The following is a 16,728-nucleotide window of genomic DNA, read 5'->3' as shown; positions in this document are numbered from 1 at the left end:
AATATATATTAGATACATATAATAAATACATATTGTGTAATAACATTAGTATTAATACAAGTAAATATGTGTATATACATGTATATAAACACAGTGATGGGAACTCAAAGCATATATTTTAAAATTTATTTTTCTTTTTCAACTTTTATTTTAGATTCAGGAGGTACATGTGCAGGTTTGTTACCTGGGTATATTATGTGATATTGAGGTTTGGGTTATGAATGATCCCATCACCCAGGTACTAAGCAAAACACCCAACAGTTAGTTTTTCAACCCTTGCCCCCTTTTCTCTCTCCCCCATCTAGTAGCCCCGGTATCTATTGTTGCCATCTTTATATTCATGAATATCCAATGTTTAGCTCCCACTTATAGGTGAAAACATAGGGTATTTGGTTTTCTCTTCCTGTGTTAATTTGCTTAGGATAATGGCTTCTAGCTGCAGCCATGTTGCTGCAAAGGGCATGATTTCATTATTTTTAATGGCTGTGTAGTATTCCATGGTGTGTATGTACCGTTTTCTTCATTTAATTCAATGTTGATGGAAACCTAGGTTGATTCTTTGTCTTTGTTACTGTGAATAGTGCTGCCATGAAAATGTGAGTGTATGTGTTGTTTTGGTACAATGATTTGTTTCCTCTTGGATATATACAAAGTAATGGGATTGCTGGATGAAATGGTGGTTCTAAGGTCTTTGAGAAATTTCCAAACTGCTTTCCATGGTGGCTGAACTAATTTACATTCCCACCAACAATGTATAAGCATTTCCTTTTCTCCGCAGCCTCATCAACTCTGTTGTTTTTTGACTTTTTAATAATCACCATTCTGTCTGATGTGTGAGATAGTATCTCATTGTGCTTTTGATTTGCATTTCTATGATGATTAGTGATGATGAACATTTTTTCATATGTTTGTTGCTGCATGTATGTCTTCTTTTGTGAAGTGTCTGTTCAAATCTTTTTCCCATTTTTATATGGGGTTATTTGGTTTTTGCTTATTCGATTGTTTAAACTCCTTATAGGTTCTAGATATTAGACTTCTGTTAGATTCATAGATTGTGAATATTTCTACCATTCTGTAGGTTGTATATTTACTCTTGTTGATATTTTCTTTTGTTGTGCAGAAGTTCTTTAGTTTAGTTAGGTTCTATTTGTCAATTTTTGTTTCTGTTGCAATCGCTTTTGAGGACTCAGTCATAAATTATTTTCCAAAGCTGATGTCCAGAATGGTGTTGCCTAGGTTTTCTTCTAGGATTCTTGTAGTGTTAGGGAGGTCTTATGTTGAAATCTTTAATCCATCTTGAGTTAATTTTTGTATATGGTGAAAGGTAGAGGTCCAGTTTTATTCTTCTGCATATAGCTATCCCAGCTCCATTTATTGAACACAGAGTCCTTTCCCCATTGCTATTTTTTGTCAACTTTGTCAAAGATTAGATAGCTGTATGTGTGAATCTTTACCTCTGGATTCTCTATTCCATTTCTTGGGTCTATGTGTTTGTTTTTGTACCAGTACCATGCTGTTTTGGTTACTATTGCCTTATGGTATAGTTTAAAGTTGGGTAATATGATGTCTCTGGCTTTGTTCTTTTTGCTTAGAATTGCTTTGGCTGTTCAAACTCTTTTGGTATCATACGAAATTTAAATCGTTTTTCCAACTCTGTGAAAAGTAATATTGATAGTTTGATAGGAATAGTTTGAATTTGTAGATTGCTTTAGGCAATATGGCCATTTTTGTGATATTGATTCTTCCCTTCCATGAGCATGAGATGTTTTTCCATTTATTTGTGTCACTTATAATTTCTTTAAGCAGTTCTTTGTAGTTCTTCTTGCAGAGATCTTTTACATCCTTATTTAGAGGTATTCCCGGTTATATTTTTTTGTGGCTATTGTAAATAGGATTGCATTCTTGATTTGGCTCTCAGCTTGAATGTTATCAGCGTACACAATGTTATTAGGGTACAGAATTGACTACTGATTTCTGTACATGGATTCTCAAAGTATATTTTAAAGATGAAATGGGACAATGACTATCAGTCATAGTTCAATGTCTGGTGCTCAGTAAGTTGTAGTTATAATTACTTTTATTACTAGAATGGAAACAACAGATATTTATTTGGCACTTACCATTTTCCAGGCACTGTGGTAGGTCAGGGGATATAAAGATGAATATAAACTATGTAACCCCTGTCTTCTTGGGCCTTATGGTTTACTGGAGCAGGACTGGGGTTCAGCTGTTTGTTAAATAAGTGCACAATCATTGACATAATGTTGTGGTAGGTGCCATGAAAAAAAGTTATATGATATAATGGGGAATTTGACTCATTTGGAAACTTAAGAAAGGCTTCCCTGTGGAACTGGCAATGGAGATCAGTGCTACACAATGAGAGAGGATTTTGCTGGGAGAAGGGGAAAGGTAAGAACATTCTGTGCTGAGGAGACAAAAAAGTCTGGAGTGTGAGTTGCCTAGTGAGTAGACGTGCTTGGTGAGGGAATATAGCATGCATGGTTTGGAACACAGTGAGTTTAAGTTTATTTGGGACATCCAAGAGACAATGTCAAGATGGTGTTGATATTTGCAATCTGGAGCTCAGAGGAGGAATCTAAGTTAAAGTTATATATCTGGGAGTCATATCAGTCTAAGTGGTCATTGAGGCCTTGCAGTGGATGAGATGGATAAGGAAGAGCATATACAGTTTTCCAAAGAGGGAGCCTAAATTGGAATGTTGTGAACTCAAACACTGAATAAGTGAATAGGACAGGATTAACCTGCAAAAGAGATTAGGAAGGAAGCATTCACAGAAGTGAGTGGAAAACCAAGAGAGTGCTGTGTAATGAAATTCCTGGGATAATAGTGGTATAAAAGGTGGGAATACTCAGCAATGGCAAATCATGCTACAAAGGTAAATAGTATGAGGACTGAGTGTTCAACAGATTCATTGGCCTGGGGGTGACTGGCAGTGGAGTGAAGGTGGCAGAAGAGAACCAGGAGTACAATGAAGAGAGAATGAGAGGCAAGGAAATAAAGGAATGGCCTGTAGAAGGCTTTGATGTCTGCTGAGAAGGGAAAGGGAGAGGTGAAGGAGGGTGAAGGCAAATGAGAAGATTGAGTGAGTCCCTGCTGCCTCTTCTTCCTCTTTGTCCTCCTCCTATCAACAATAGGGGAAATTTGAGCATGTGTCATGATATGGTTTGACTGTGTCCCCACCCAAATCTCATCTTGAATTCCCACATGTTGTGGGAGGGGCCTGGTGGGAGGTAATTGAATCATGGGGGCAGGTCTTTCCCGTGCTGTTTTCGTGATAGTGAATACGTCTCACAAGATCTGATGATTCTATAAGGGGAAGTTTCCCTGCACAAGCTCTCTGTTTCCCTGCTGCCATCCATGTAAGACGTGATTTGATCCTCCTTGCCTTCTGCCATGACTGTGAGGCTTTCCTAGCCATGTGGAACTGTAAGTCCATTAAACCTCTTTCTTTTGCAAATTGCCCAGTCTTGGGTATGTCTTTATCAGCAGCCTGAAAATGGACTAATACATGTCACTTCATCAACAAATGGGCCTGAATTAAAAATGGGTTTGCAGGTCTACTTTGATATCTTATGTACTCATTTAACAGTCATTCTTTCATTTATTCATTCACTCACTCATCAAACTCACTGAGTATGTGCTATGTGCCACCCACTGCACTAAACACAACACTATTCCAAGCTAAGTAAGACATGACCCTAACCTTGAGAAATTCCTGGTTTAAAACAGGTAGATAAATACATTTGCAAATAATTTGAGTATAATGCCTGAAAAAGCATGAGAGATTTAAGAGTAGTATGTGGAGAGAATGTCAGAGGTTTAAGCAGGGGAGGCAGTGTTAGCTGTACCTAGAGGTGGCTGGGAGGGCTTCAGAGGGAGACAACAACTGAGTGTTTTGTTGTTGTTGTCGTTGTTGTTGTTTTTTCTAGACAGAGTCTCGCTCTGTCACCCAGGCTGGAGTGCGGTGGCACGATCTCGGCTCACTGCAACCTCCAACTCCCTTGTTCAAGCAATTCTTCTCCCTCAGCCTCCCGAGTAGCTGGGATTACAGGCACGTGTCACCACACCTGGCTAATTTTTGTATTTTTAGTAGAGACAGGGTTTCACCATGTTGGCCAGGATGGTCTTGATCTCCTGACCTCGTGATCCACCCACCTCAGCCTCCCAAAGTGCTGGGATTACAGGTGTGAGCCACCATGCCCAGCCCTGAGTGGATCTTAAAGGATGAGTAGGATGGCTAGGCAGAGATGAGCTGCGGTGATATTCCCAGCTTCCGCATTCTATCTTCCAAACTGCTGCGAGGCTAACCTTTTTAAGGCATAAATGTGGCCTTGTCATCATTCCTTAACACAGCATACAAGGCCTTTTGAATATTTCCTACTTCTCCAACCCAAACTGGCTGCATCATTTTTAGGCTCAGTGCAGAATAAAATACAGTACCCCCTGTTCAAAAATGCTTAAGAATTTCAAGTGTCAACCAAGAAAAACTGTTAAACCAAGAAAAAGGCCCTCAGGAGCAAGAAGCCCTGTGCAATGGCACTTGTCAAAGGTCTGTGTGGCTGGTATTGTCTTCAACTCCACCGTTTTCCTTTCCCTTACATGCAATTGACACAGATCACACTGATCTTTCAGTTTCCTGAATGGATCCTGCTCTTCCACACATCTGTGGCTTTACTTATGTCACTCACTCTGCTGTAATTCATTTATGCATTCATTGGGAAGATTTTGTTGAGGGCCAACGATGTGCCAAGGTGTTATCCTACACGATGGACATAGTGGTGAATAAAATGGACAAAATGACTTGCTCTTGTGGAACTTGCATTTCTATAGAAGGAGATAGACAATAAATAAATTATGTAGCATGTTAGTAAGTGGTGAGTGGTATGGGAAACAAGAAAGGGGGAAGTGATGGGGATTGCAAAGGTAAATAAAATGGTTGGAGAAGGCCTCATTGAGAAGGACTTTTGAGCATTGGCTTAAAAGCAAAAGCAAAACAGCTCTGTAGATATCTGGGGGAGGAACAATCCAGGCAAGTGACATGCTGGCGTACAAGTTCTAGTCTCGGAGCGTGTACTGGGCTGAGTGAGTGAGGGGGCATAGTCGGGAAAAAACTGAAAGGTGTGTCAGGAATGCAAGTGGGAAAGGACAAGGGGAGCTGTGGGGTCATTTCAAAGGCTTTGCTTTCATACTCTGAGTGGAGGGCAAACCACTGGAGGATTCTGAGCTGAGGAATAACTTGTTTCAATTTACATGTTAAAAGAATTATTCCAGCTGCTGGGTTCAGATTAGATGTCAGTTATTAGGAACAGGAGCAAGAAACCCGTGAAGAGGTTGTTGGAGTGATTCAGGTGGGAGATAATGGCAGCTTGAACTAAGATGATAGCAGAATGGTGATGAGAAGTAGGATTCCAGATTCCTTTTACAGGTAGAGGCAACATGATTTGCCTACGTGGCAGTGAGAGAAAAAGAGAAGTCAAGTGTGCTTACTACATGCTGAACACTTCACATTTTGTCTTTTTAAAATATATTAGCTTGTTTATATACACTATCTTGTTTAAATATCCCCCAAACTCATAGGAAGTAGGTCATATTATCATATTTATTATAATTATGATAAAACTGAAGTTCAGGGTTAAGGAACTCACCCAAGTTAATTTAGCTTATAAACAGCAGAGTTGGGGCCGGGCACAGTGGCTCACTCCTATAATCCCAGCACTTTGGGAGGCCGAGGCAGGCGGATCACGAGGTCAGGAGATCGAGACCATCCTGGCTAACATGGTGAAACCCCGTCTCTACTAAAAACACAAAAAATTAGTCGGGCATGGTGGCGGGCGCCTGTAGTCCCAGCTATTCGGGAAGCTGAGGCAGGAGAATGGCGTGAACCTGGGAGGCAGAGCTTCTTGCAGTGAGTGGAGATCGCGCCACTGCACTCCAGCCTGGGTGACAGAGCGAGACTCTGTCTCAAAAAAAAAAACCAGCAGAGTTGGAATTCAACCTAGGTCTATCTGATTTAAAAGTCCAGACTCTGCTCTGCTGCCAGGAAGCGCTTTGTTCTCCTTTTCAAAGAGAAATCCATCATGTCCCTCATAGTGCAGGCCCAAAGAGCGAGCTAGAGCAGTCATAGAATGCAATAATCTATTAATTTAAGTGTGTAGCAATTACATGGCTACGATTTTTCTTAATCTGCTTCCTAGATAGAAAGCACACAGAGCATTTTTTAAAAATTTTCAGTAACTTTGATTCACAAAATGTTACAAAAAATAGTACAGAGAGGGTCAGTGTATGTATGCTTCATCCAGCTTTGCCCACTGATAACTACTTATACAACTGTAGCACATTATCAAAACCAGGAAATGGACATTGGTACAATGCCATGAAGATTCTACCAATTTTTACATATATTCCTCTGTGTGTGTGTGTGTGTGTGTGTGTGTGCGCATGTAATACTAGATTAGTTTTAAAAATGCAATAAGTGCTTGTTAAATGAAGAAACAGTTCTTAACATGAGCAAAGGATTACTTAAATTGAGTGATTCTAGTTTTCCACAATAACAAGAGTGTATAAGCAGGAAGAGGAGAGGGGAAAGAGCAGGGATGTGGGGGGTGAGGCCAGAAATATTAATCGTAGATATTTGAAGAACCTTTTGTGCCATATTGAGGACTTGGGGTTTTATCTAATCAATCAAGAATATTTTTTTATGGCTCTTAAGCAGGGTGATGATGCAATCAGATTTCGAACTTTCAAGTTATCTTTGCAGTAGCACAATTGAGGATTGGATGGGAGCTCTGAGGCATTAAAATCAACCAGTATCCTAAGGAAGTGGCAGGAAATAGGGAGGAAGGAAGAGACTTAAAGAATATTTTCCAAGGTAGAATTAACAGGTTGGTGATAGATAGAATATAGTAGTGAGAACGTGGGAGAATCAAAGAAAACTGATGTATTTAATTTCGGAGACTGCATAAAAAATTCTGCAAGTCACCAAGGGCTGGAAGATAGTGTGGTAGAGTGATAAGGAAAATGAGCTTTTGAACTGGATGGACCTGAATTCAAATCCTAGAACCAGCTTTTCCCATCTGAGTGTTCTTGGGCAAGTTATTAACTAACCTCTCTGATCCTCCACTTCTTATATATAAAATAAGAAAAATAATAGCATATAGAATGGGGAGGATGAAATGCAATAATTCATGAAAAATGTCACACCTCTAATATCTCTTATGAATGCCAGGGGCTGGTATTCTGCTTAATACACATTAGCTCTAAAAAGGCAGAAAAGAACAGATGGGGATCATCAAACAGACAACAAATTTTATTTCTTATGGGTTGAATTTGAGATACCCTATGGGAAAAAGATAACCAGTAGAGGTTTGGAAACATAAGAAGGGGGTTCAGGAGTAAGGATGGATCTAGAGACATTGATTCATAAGCCAATCTGAGAAGCAATACAGTTTTTTGGAATAAAGAAGGCTACTTATGGAAAACAAGTGAATGAGAAGAAAGGAGCGGTAAGAAAGGAATTCAGGAGGTTGAACAGACGACCCAGTAATAATGATCCCTAATTGTGTGAGTGCTAGGGACGAGCACAGTTCCAAGAAAGCCGCATGTCACGTCATCACTTCTCTGCAAAGCCTCTGAGCGAGTTATTATTATTTATCCCCATTTTCCAGGGGAAGAAGCAAAGGCAGCTTAGGTACTATATATGAGGCCACACAGGTAAGAAGTCGCATAGCCAGGATTTGAAGAGAAAAGTCTGAGCGTGTGCTCTTAATCACTGGACTACACTGGGAAAAAGCTCTTTGGGGAAAGTTTCTCAGGCAAGGAAGCAGGAGAATGTGGTGTTATGAAAGAAAAGAATATGAAGAACTGGCTAATGAAGCACTGCTTGATAAGGAGGTCAACTCAAGAATTCTGTAGTCCCTAGTAGATGTGTTATGTGTGGAATCTTCCCTCAGAAAGCAGAGGAGAAGTTATCTCTCTGACTCTTTCTGACAGAGTGGCACAAGTATCTTAGTACAGAGCTCTCGTTACTTTTTAATTGAGATATAATCCACGTTCCTTAAAACCTACCAACTTAACATATACAGTTCGGTGATTTTTTAGTATAGTCACAGGGAGGTCATGCAATCACGACTGCTTTCCTGTTCCAGAACATTCCATCAGCCTCAAAGAGAAATCTTGTACTCACTCGCAGTCACTCGTCCTTCCCCACCAGCCCCTGAAGACCAATATTCATCTACTTTCAGTCTCCATGGATATGCCTATTTTGGACTCTCATTATTTTGCTTCATTTTGATAAAATGTTTAATTAAGGTGTTGTTGATAAAGTGGGCAATGTGATGCTTCAATATATGTATACGTTGTGAAATGGTGAAATCAAGTTAATTAACATATCCATCACCTCATATACTTACCATTTGTTATTGTTGTTGTGAGAACATTTAAGAGCTGCTGTCTTAGCAATTTTTTTTCTTGAGATAGAGTCTCACTGTGTTGCCCAGGCTGGGGTGCAGTGGTCCAGTCTCAGCTTACTGCAACCTCCACCTCCCGGGTTCAAGCAATTCTCCTGCCTCAGCCTCCCGAGTATCTGGAACTACAGGCATGAGCCACCACGCCTGGCTAAGTTTTTGTATTTTCAGTTGAGATGGGGTTTCACCATGTTGGCCAGGCTGGTCTCAAACTCCTGAGCTCAAGTAATCTGCCCGCCTCGGCTTCCCAATGTACTGGGATTACAGGCGTGAGCCACCATGCCTGGCCCTCTCCTAGCAATTTTCAAGAATACAACCCATTATTATTAACTCTAGTCACCATGCTATAGGATAGATTTCCAGAACATTTTTCATCGTGTCTGACTGGAATTTTGTACCCTTTGACCAACCACTCCCCATCCCCTAACCCACCCACTCATGGTTTTCTGAGGCTGCCTCTTCCTCTCAGTGGTTACTGCTGCTCCAGGAATGGCTTACTCAGGCTCACCTCTAATGTGCCTTTTGGAGTGTCCATCCATCGATTCTCCCCTGCTTTTTTCTGGAGCAACAAGGCAAGTGTCTTCTCTGTTCTAAAGCAATGTTTTCTAAGGTGTAGGGTAGGGTAGGAAATGCTGCTAGCACATAGCAACAGTGAATGTTGAATCACACAGTAAGAGAGAAGTTGTGGCTCCTCTTCTAATTCCCTTACAATCCTTCTGATAAAACCAAGAAGTCCAAGGCTCACTTTAGAACCTTGGTAGCTGTCAGATTCTCTAACATTTGCTACAATCTCTTTGGTTTTAACAAAGTTCTTCTTAACCAAGAACGTGCTCAAAGCTTTCTGCTACACCAGTATTTCACACATATTAAATAAGGTTACATTTTCCATTGTACTTATTTTTACCTTTATTTTCTGTTTAGGGCATTTACGTGACTGATACAAAGTTTGCTTTAAAGTAAAAATGTAAAATGAGACAATCTTAAGAAAATATTAAATGGCTGAGAGCAAGCAGGTTCTGGGATTTGGCAAAAATCAGGAAAATAATGCCTGGATGACTGAAGTCTGAGAATCACTGTTCTAAAGACAGTATTTCACATATTTAGAAATTAACATCTAGTTTTTCCTTCGTTGTCTCTTTGAAATATGTCCAAACAATTTCAAAGTGATTGGATCACAGCAATGCTGCACGTGCATGAGGTATCTTATTAAAATTCTCATGGTTTCCAAATATCCTCTAAATATAACAAATCAAACTACCTCCATCCAAAATCAGTAGTCAACCTGGGCACACACAGGACTTTGAAATCTTTCATCTCTGCTGTCAAAGTAATCACATCTTCCCCAGACTTCTTGCTTTCCAGATTTACCCAAGGCCCCATGACTTTTATCAGCAATTTATTTTTCTCTGGAAATGCCTAGTTAGAAGACTCCAGAAGAAATCAAAATTAAATTGTTTTGCTGTTTTCTCTCTGAGCAATGGATGCAATCAAACATTACTTCCCCTGATTTTCTTGTGCTTCATTTTTCAGGCAAAAGGATGTTTTTGCCTGTTTTGTTTGTCCTCAGTTCACCCCTTTCCCAGCTGTGTTGACACCTTTCCTCATTAGTTGCAATTCATTCTTGAGCCACAGAATTTTGCAGCTACCCAGGCCCCAATACTGCAATTCGGGATGTGTTCCCAGAGCCTGTGAGTCATACTGAAGGAGAGTAGAGGATTCACGCAGGGAGGACTGAACAGGATGGACTCTATTTCTTCCAGTCCTGGAAAAGGCAGGACGACTCCAGGCAAGTCACCTGAGCTTGAGGTGCATGCCTTTCTCTAGAACTCATGCCTGTCACATAAATATCTTTGGGATGGCAACATCTGTGTGTGGCTTTGGGCTTTTCTTTATAGCAAATAACACCCATTTTTATATAAAACGATATGGAAGATGTGCTTAGAAGACACAGAATCTTCCCAACAGAGGTAAAGTACATCAAATTTAGATATCAAGTTAAACAGAATGAAATAGATATCTTCAACAATAATACAACTAGAGCTATTTGATAAAATATTTTTTGCCTTATAATCCTTTTATTTGTTATTAAGTTTGGAGAAAAAAATTCACTGTCAATTAGGGAAAGTGAGTTTGGGTTGAATCATGTCTTTTCAGAGATGAAAAATCTCCTTGATCATTTTTGAATGTTAAGACTTTTTTGTGGTTTCTCTGTTGAATACCATCTTTTCTTTTAGAAAATTTTGTGTATAATTTCCAGTATTCTACATATTTTTTATTTCATCCAACTCTCAGCAGCAAAGCTTTATGTTCAACTGGGCAGCCGTGGGAAACAGCACATCTTTTTACTGTTGTTACAGTCTCGTCCACATCTACCCAGATTGTAGTTAAGGGGCACTCATGACTACATAATTAGCCGTGGAAGTTCCCATCTCTTTCTCACTTCCACATTGATTTGATCAGCTAGCCTCCTCTTTTTTTTTTAACAGCTTTGTTGAGATGTAATTGCTATACAGAGAACTGCACATATTTCATGTGTACAATTTTATGACTTTAGACATATGCAGACACCTGTGAATTCCATCACCACAATCAAGGTAATAGACATATCCAACATATCCCAAAGGTTCCTGTGTCTCTGTGTGTGTGTGTGTGTGTGTGTGTGTGTGTGTGTGTGTGTGTAAGAACATAACATGAGAGCTACCTTATTAATAAATACCATATTGTTAACTACAGGTACTATGTTGTAGAGCAGATCTCTGTAACTCATCCTTCCAGCACAACTGAGACTGTATTCACATTGAACAATGGCTCCCAATTTTCCCCACCCCAACCCCTAACCCCTGGCAGCCATTATTGTACTCTCTGCTCCCGTGAGTTTGACTATTTTGGCTACCTCATAGAAGGAGAATCATGCAAGATTTGTCCTTCTGTCACTGGCTTATTTCACTTGGCATACTGTGCTCCAGGTTTATGCATGTTCTTGCAAATGGCAGGATTTCCTTCTTTTTTTTAAGATTGAATAATATTCCATTGGATGCATATACCACATTTTCATCATCCATTCATCTGTGGATGGACACTTAGGCTGCTTCCACATCTTGGCTACCACGCATGGTGCTGGGATGGGCATGGTCCAGGGCCCCCTCAGGAGCTTGGTCATTATTGGATGATCTGCATGTTTCATTTTCTGTCACTCCTTTCTCTATGGCAACCAGCAGGGATGCATCCACAGACTGCTTTGTCAAGCTGCCAAAGGCTATGTGTAAGGGGGTGCAAGGAAGCCTGCAAGATTAGTAGGAATTCCCCAGTCCGAAACCCCCAGCTCAGTATCCAGGCTGAGTGGGACCACAGGTGAAGTCAGCCCACCAGCTATTCTCCTCTCTTGAAGTCGCAGTCTTAGCTCAGCCTTAGCCTCCATGGTGGCAAATACCGAACCACTTTCTCTATAGTTACTGTACCCTGTTATGACAGGCCTACGTTAGATTTTGCAAGTACAACACTACACATCTTAACCTCCCACCCCTTACTGAATTCTCCGTAAAACTTACGGAATGCTAACTATGAGCTGGGTACTAATTGCTGGTGTCTGGGACAGATGAAGTGACCTTTTCTCATGGAGCCTTTTGTCTAGTGAGGGAGGCAGACACTAAACAACAACAACAACAACAACAGAAACACACAAATTATGTATTCTATTGTCTGTATTTCTGTAACAATTATAAAATCATAAATTATGATCTGTCCTCTGAAGGCAGAGAACAGAGTATTTTGACTAGAGTAAGCATAACCAGGGAAATGCAGACACGTGATTCCCACTTGAAGCACCTACCAGAGCTGTCGAAGGACTCTAATGATCCAGTCGCCTTAGACGGTTAGGTCAGCTCTCTCAATGACAGGGTTTCTCAGCCTCAGCATCATAGTATTGTGGGCAGGTAATACCTTGTTGTGGCACCTGTCCTGTGCACTGTTGGGTGTTTAGTAGCATCCCCGGCCTCTGTTCAGTAGATGCCCGTAACACCTGTCACCTCACTCCAAATTGTGACTACATAAACTGTCTCAAGATATTGCACCATGTCCCCCAGGGAGGAGAAATCACCCCCTATTAAGAACTACTGTTGCATGAGGACCCCAGTGTCTCTTGGAGCCCCATAGTCACTCAGCTCCTAGAATGGGAGACTGGGAATCTCGCAAATCTCTCACTACTGAGTGAGCATTTTAACACACAAAGCAACTCATGTTACACTCATGCTCAAATTTTTTTAATGACTGTAAATCACCCACAGAATCAATATAACTTGGAGTGTGACATGAGACCCCACACAATGTGACCTCTGCTTAGCAGCCCAGACAGAATCATCTCCTGGGACTGACCTCACTCGCATGCTCTTGTCTAGCTACACAGGAGGACTCACTCTTCTGGGAACCCACCTTGGTCTCTCATAGATTGATGTGTTGTCATTTCTCCCCATCCCCACTTACTCTCTTCCTCTCTGCCTGGCCTGTCCTCTTCCTGCCGTCTCTCTGGAAGAACTCCTTCTCATCCTTCCAGTTTCCACTGAAGCACTGCCTCCTCTGTGAAGCCTCCCTCAATTTCCCTCAGACAGACTCACACACCCCTTCCTAGACTCCCACTGGATAACTTGTTCCAGCCTTCGTTGTAGCAATTACCTCATTGCATCCCAATTGTTCATTTGCGTGTATATCCCTCTCCAGATCATGAGTAGGGAAGAGCAGTATCTAATTTGACTTCCTTTTTCCAGAGCAGCCTTTGCAGTATATACAATAACTGCATTGAATGAATAAATAGATTTGCCTGGCCCATATCCACGCAGATTTTGCCTCCCCTCTTAATTTTGCTCCACTTCCCAACTCCTCTGGCTTCAGGATCTTCTCTGAGGATGTCACCTGGGGGCTGCCTCAGTCTTTCCTCCCAGCTGGTTTGGTATCTTTCCTTAGTCATTTTATGTTCCAGACATTCAATGACAGCAATCAAGGCAGAGAAAGTTTCTATTTGTTAACTGGGGCTGTTCGGATTCCCGTGCTTGTTCCCTTTGAAGTTCCTACTACGTGGTAAAAATCACCTTCTTAATTCTTTCCTTTCTTCCTCCCGGTTTTTCTTTTGTCCCTGTCTCTAAACCCTTCTTGGGAGCTGTGGCTATTCCCCACCAGGTCGAGCTGGTCTTTCCAAGAGGCCCTCTTGCTATGCCTGTTCAGCTCTGTGATGGGGCAGGGGACAGAGATTACAGTATCTTCCCTCCGCTGGGGCACTTCCTTCTAGAGAGGACCGTGTCCTACGGTGAAGTCAGGGCAAGTAAGCAGCCATATGGGATAAACCCTGTGCCTAGAAATGTCTGGAGCAGGTTTAGGGATCCCTTCATGGTATAGCAAATTCCTGCATATCTAATTCAAAGTAAATATTACCTTTCCCAAGGTCAACTAATAAGCTTCTTTTATTATTGAATGATAAATTCTTAAAAATCACTTCCACCTTGAAACATCCTTTGATGACTCATCAGCACCCTTCTATCACCCCCACTCCCCATGAAGTTGATTATCACATTTGGTCACGTAACTAGGGACTATATTATAATGTCTATTAGTGACAGAAGTTTCAATTCTCTCCATCTATACTATATGTTGGGATGTTTACATTTTTATCTTTTCTCCTTCACTTATCACAGCTGTAAAAAAGTAGACATTACTGTCCGATTTTACATGAAGAAACTCAGGGTCAGAAAAATTGAGCAAATTGCCCTGTTACTAGTATTAGAATGTATGTTTCAGTCTTTCTGATGCCAAAGTCCTTGAAATGTCCATAAAACCACATTTCATCTCTTTTTAGCAAATGATAGTCTGTTTCCCCTGTCCATAAGTGATGCCTTCTTTATTGCCTCCCACTGTTGACTCGTGTACATGCACACACACACAAACACAAACACACACTCATGTGCACACATGCACACACACACACACACACACCCTAGATTTCAACTTGTTTTGGGACAGTGTCTTATTCTCCCTTGTTTCCCTCCCATCTAAGTGTCTTACAGTTTATAAGTTTACCAAATATTTGCCCAGTCGATATGCACATTTCCCTTAGTCATGAAATCAAGGCTTAGATGGACCACAGAAGTAATTGTCCTGTTTAGACAAGAAGCAAAAATAAGGACATACTATGGGTATAAAATAACCACAAAAAAACAAAAAAACACAAATTTTACAGGTCTTCAGAGTTTCCCCAAGGGAAAATAAGTTAGGACAATTTCTCCAAACACCATGCCTCCTGCTCAAAGCTTAAAGCCAGACGGTAACATCCTGGCTACTCCCATCATCTCCCACTGCAGGATTATCTTTTTCTGAAGCACCATATTTATTCTCCTTACCCATGGGAGATTATCTCCCTGCGTAATTTATAATTTTAGATTGTGAGCTCATGTCCTTTGGGCTTTATCTGGGGAAATCTGTGCAGCTTGGGCTGAGAGTGTGTTTCCACAGAGAGCTTTTATGTTGGCTTCTGGCAGATGTCACAGGGCTAGTACCAGCCTGAGACTTTTAAAAATATTTACTTCCCAGGTTAGTATAAATTTTAAGGTAAGGCCAGGCACAGTGGCTCATGCCTGTAATCCCAGCACTTTGGGAGGCCGAGGTGGGTGGATCACCTGAGGTCGGGAGTTTGAGACTAGTCTGACCAACATGGAGAAACCCTGTCTCTACTAAAAATACAAAATTAGCTGGGCATGGTGGCACATGCCTGTAATCTCAGCTACTCAGGAGGCTGAGGCAGTAGAATCGCCTGAACTCAGGAAGTGGAGGTTGCTGTGAGCTGAGATTGCGCCATTGTACTCTAGCCTGGGCGAGAAGAGCAAAACTCTGTCTCAAAAAAACAAACAAACAAACAAAAAATTAACTAAAAACCCACTTACTTATAAAATGTTAGCAGGGAGACATTTTCCTCCCACCCACTACACAGGCCAAAAGAGATAAGCTTTCATGCCTTCTCCTAGAACTAGTGGGCAGATTTTTTTTCCTAGCCATCCTTTCATTGAGGAAATAGCATTCTGAGTCCCTACAGAAACTCGGTTTTAATTTTCTGCCTCTCTTGAGACCAAGGCCTTTTTTCTGTCCCTAATGTCATTTAATCCATAGACCTTTGACTACTATGACTTCTAAGGCCCTCTCCCCACCCCTTTTGGAAGCTTTGTCCACAGCGTATGCTTAGAGTTATAGGTTTCCCTGGCTTGGCCTTTGGGAATATTTCCTTCTTTCGAGTTCAGCTATAAAGAAAAATAACATTTTTTGGGCATGTGCAGTCCCTTTTAGATGTCAGCTTAGAAAACACCTACATCCCAAAGCAGGACTCTGGCTACTCTTTCTGAGTGGCTTTGCTTCCAAGTCAATGAGCTCTAAACTGGCTCGAATTCTTACCCAAGATCATAAGAGTAAAGTTAAACCCTGGAATATGACACAGACCATTCAAGACAGAACCGAGAGAATTCCTAGGTGCATTTATGCCAGGTGAGCCAAATGGGAGACTTCCAGTGGTTGAGTCAGAGGTGTGGTGCTTAACCCTCCCTGTGGTTGAAAGGCATTCTTAACACATTCATCCTTTCCAAGGAAGCTTTGGCTTAGACAGTTTTGGATCCCTTAATCTCTGACTCAAACTAAGAATCAAGGATTAAAATTCATTCCTTGGTGACCTCACATTGAAGACACCAAGTGTTATGAGCAGTCATCTTAGCATGTTTGAAACTTGATGTTGCATGCATGCTTTTGCAATAAACTTGACTTTTTTGTGAGAATGTCAGGCTAAGTTTAGGGCCAGTAAAATATATTTATGTATGAATCATCATAGGAGAAAATGGGTGCATGTTCTTGAAGCTATGTATGTATGAAATAGCCTCTTTGAATAAGAAAATTTAAACAGATGGTTGCTATATTTTATCTAGGCATTTCAATGTATTTTATAGAGGCAGAATTTCCTTCATGACACTTATCACAAGATATTTTCTCCCCTGCCACTCAGCAATATGTAAGGACAGAGATGTTGTTCTAATTCACCACCGTATCCCAGCAGCTAGGTCAGTTTCTAATATACGGTCACATTCAATAAACGTTGAATGAATAAATGAATCAGAAGTAGAAGGAGTTGACTGCTGTAAAGTGGTCCTATAAAGATGTGAGGTTCATATACTGACTACAGATCCTTTAAATCCATCTATACAAGCCTCAATGTCATTGAAGATGC

The 16,728-nt window shown here is 40.9% G+C and overlaps 1 protein-coding gene across 8 annotated transcripts in view; it reads left to right on the top strand.

The window, feature by feature from the left end:
• The window catches only part of TMEM71 (transmembrane protein 71), a 56,239-nt gene that overhangs the window by 14,068 nt on the left and 25,443 nt on the right, over positions 1 to 16,728 (top strand). The gene's annotated exons all lie outside the window — the stretch shown is intronic.

Source organism: Hylobates moloch, unplaced genomic scaffold (genome assembly GCF_009828535.3).
Source record: "Hylobates moloch isolate HMO894 unplaced genomic scaffold, HMol_V3 SCAFFOLD_9, whole genome shotgun sequence".
NCBI lineage: Eukaryota > Metazoa > Chordata > Mammalia > Primates > Hylobatidae > Hylobates > Hylobates moloch.
This window is presented reverse-complemented; position numbering and strand designations above follow the sequence as displayed.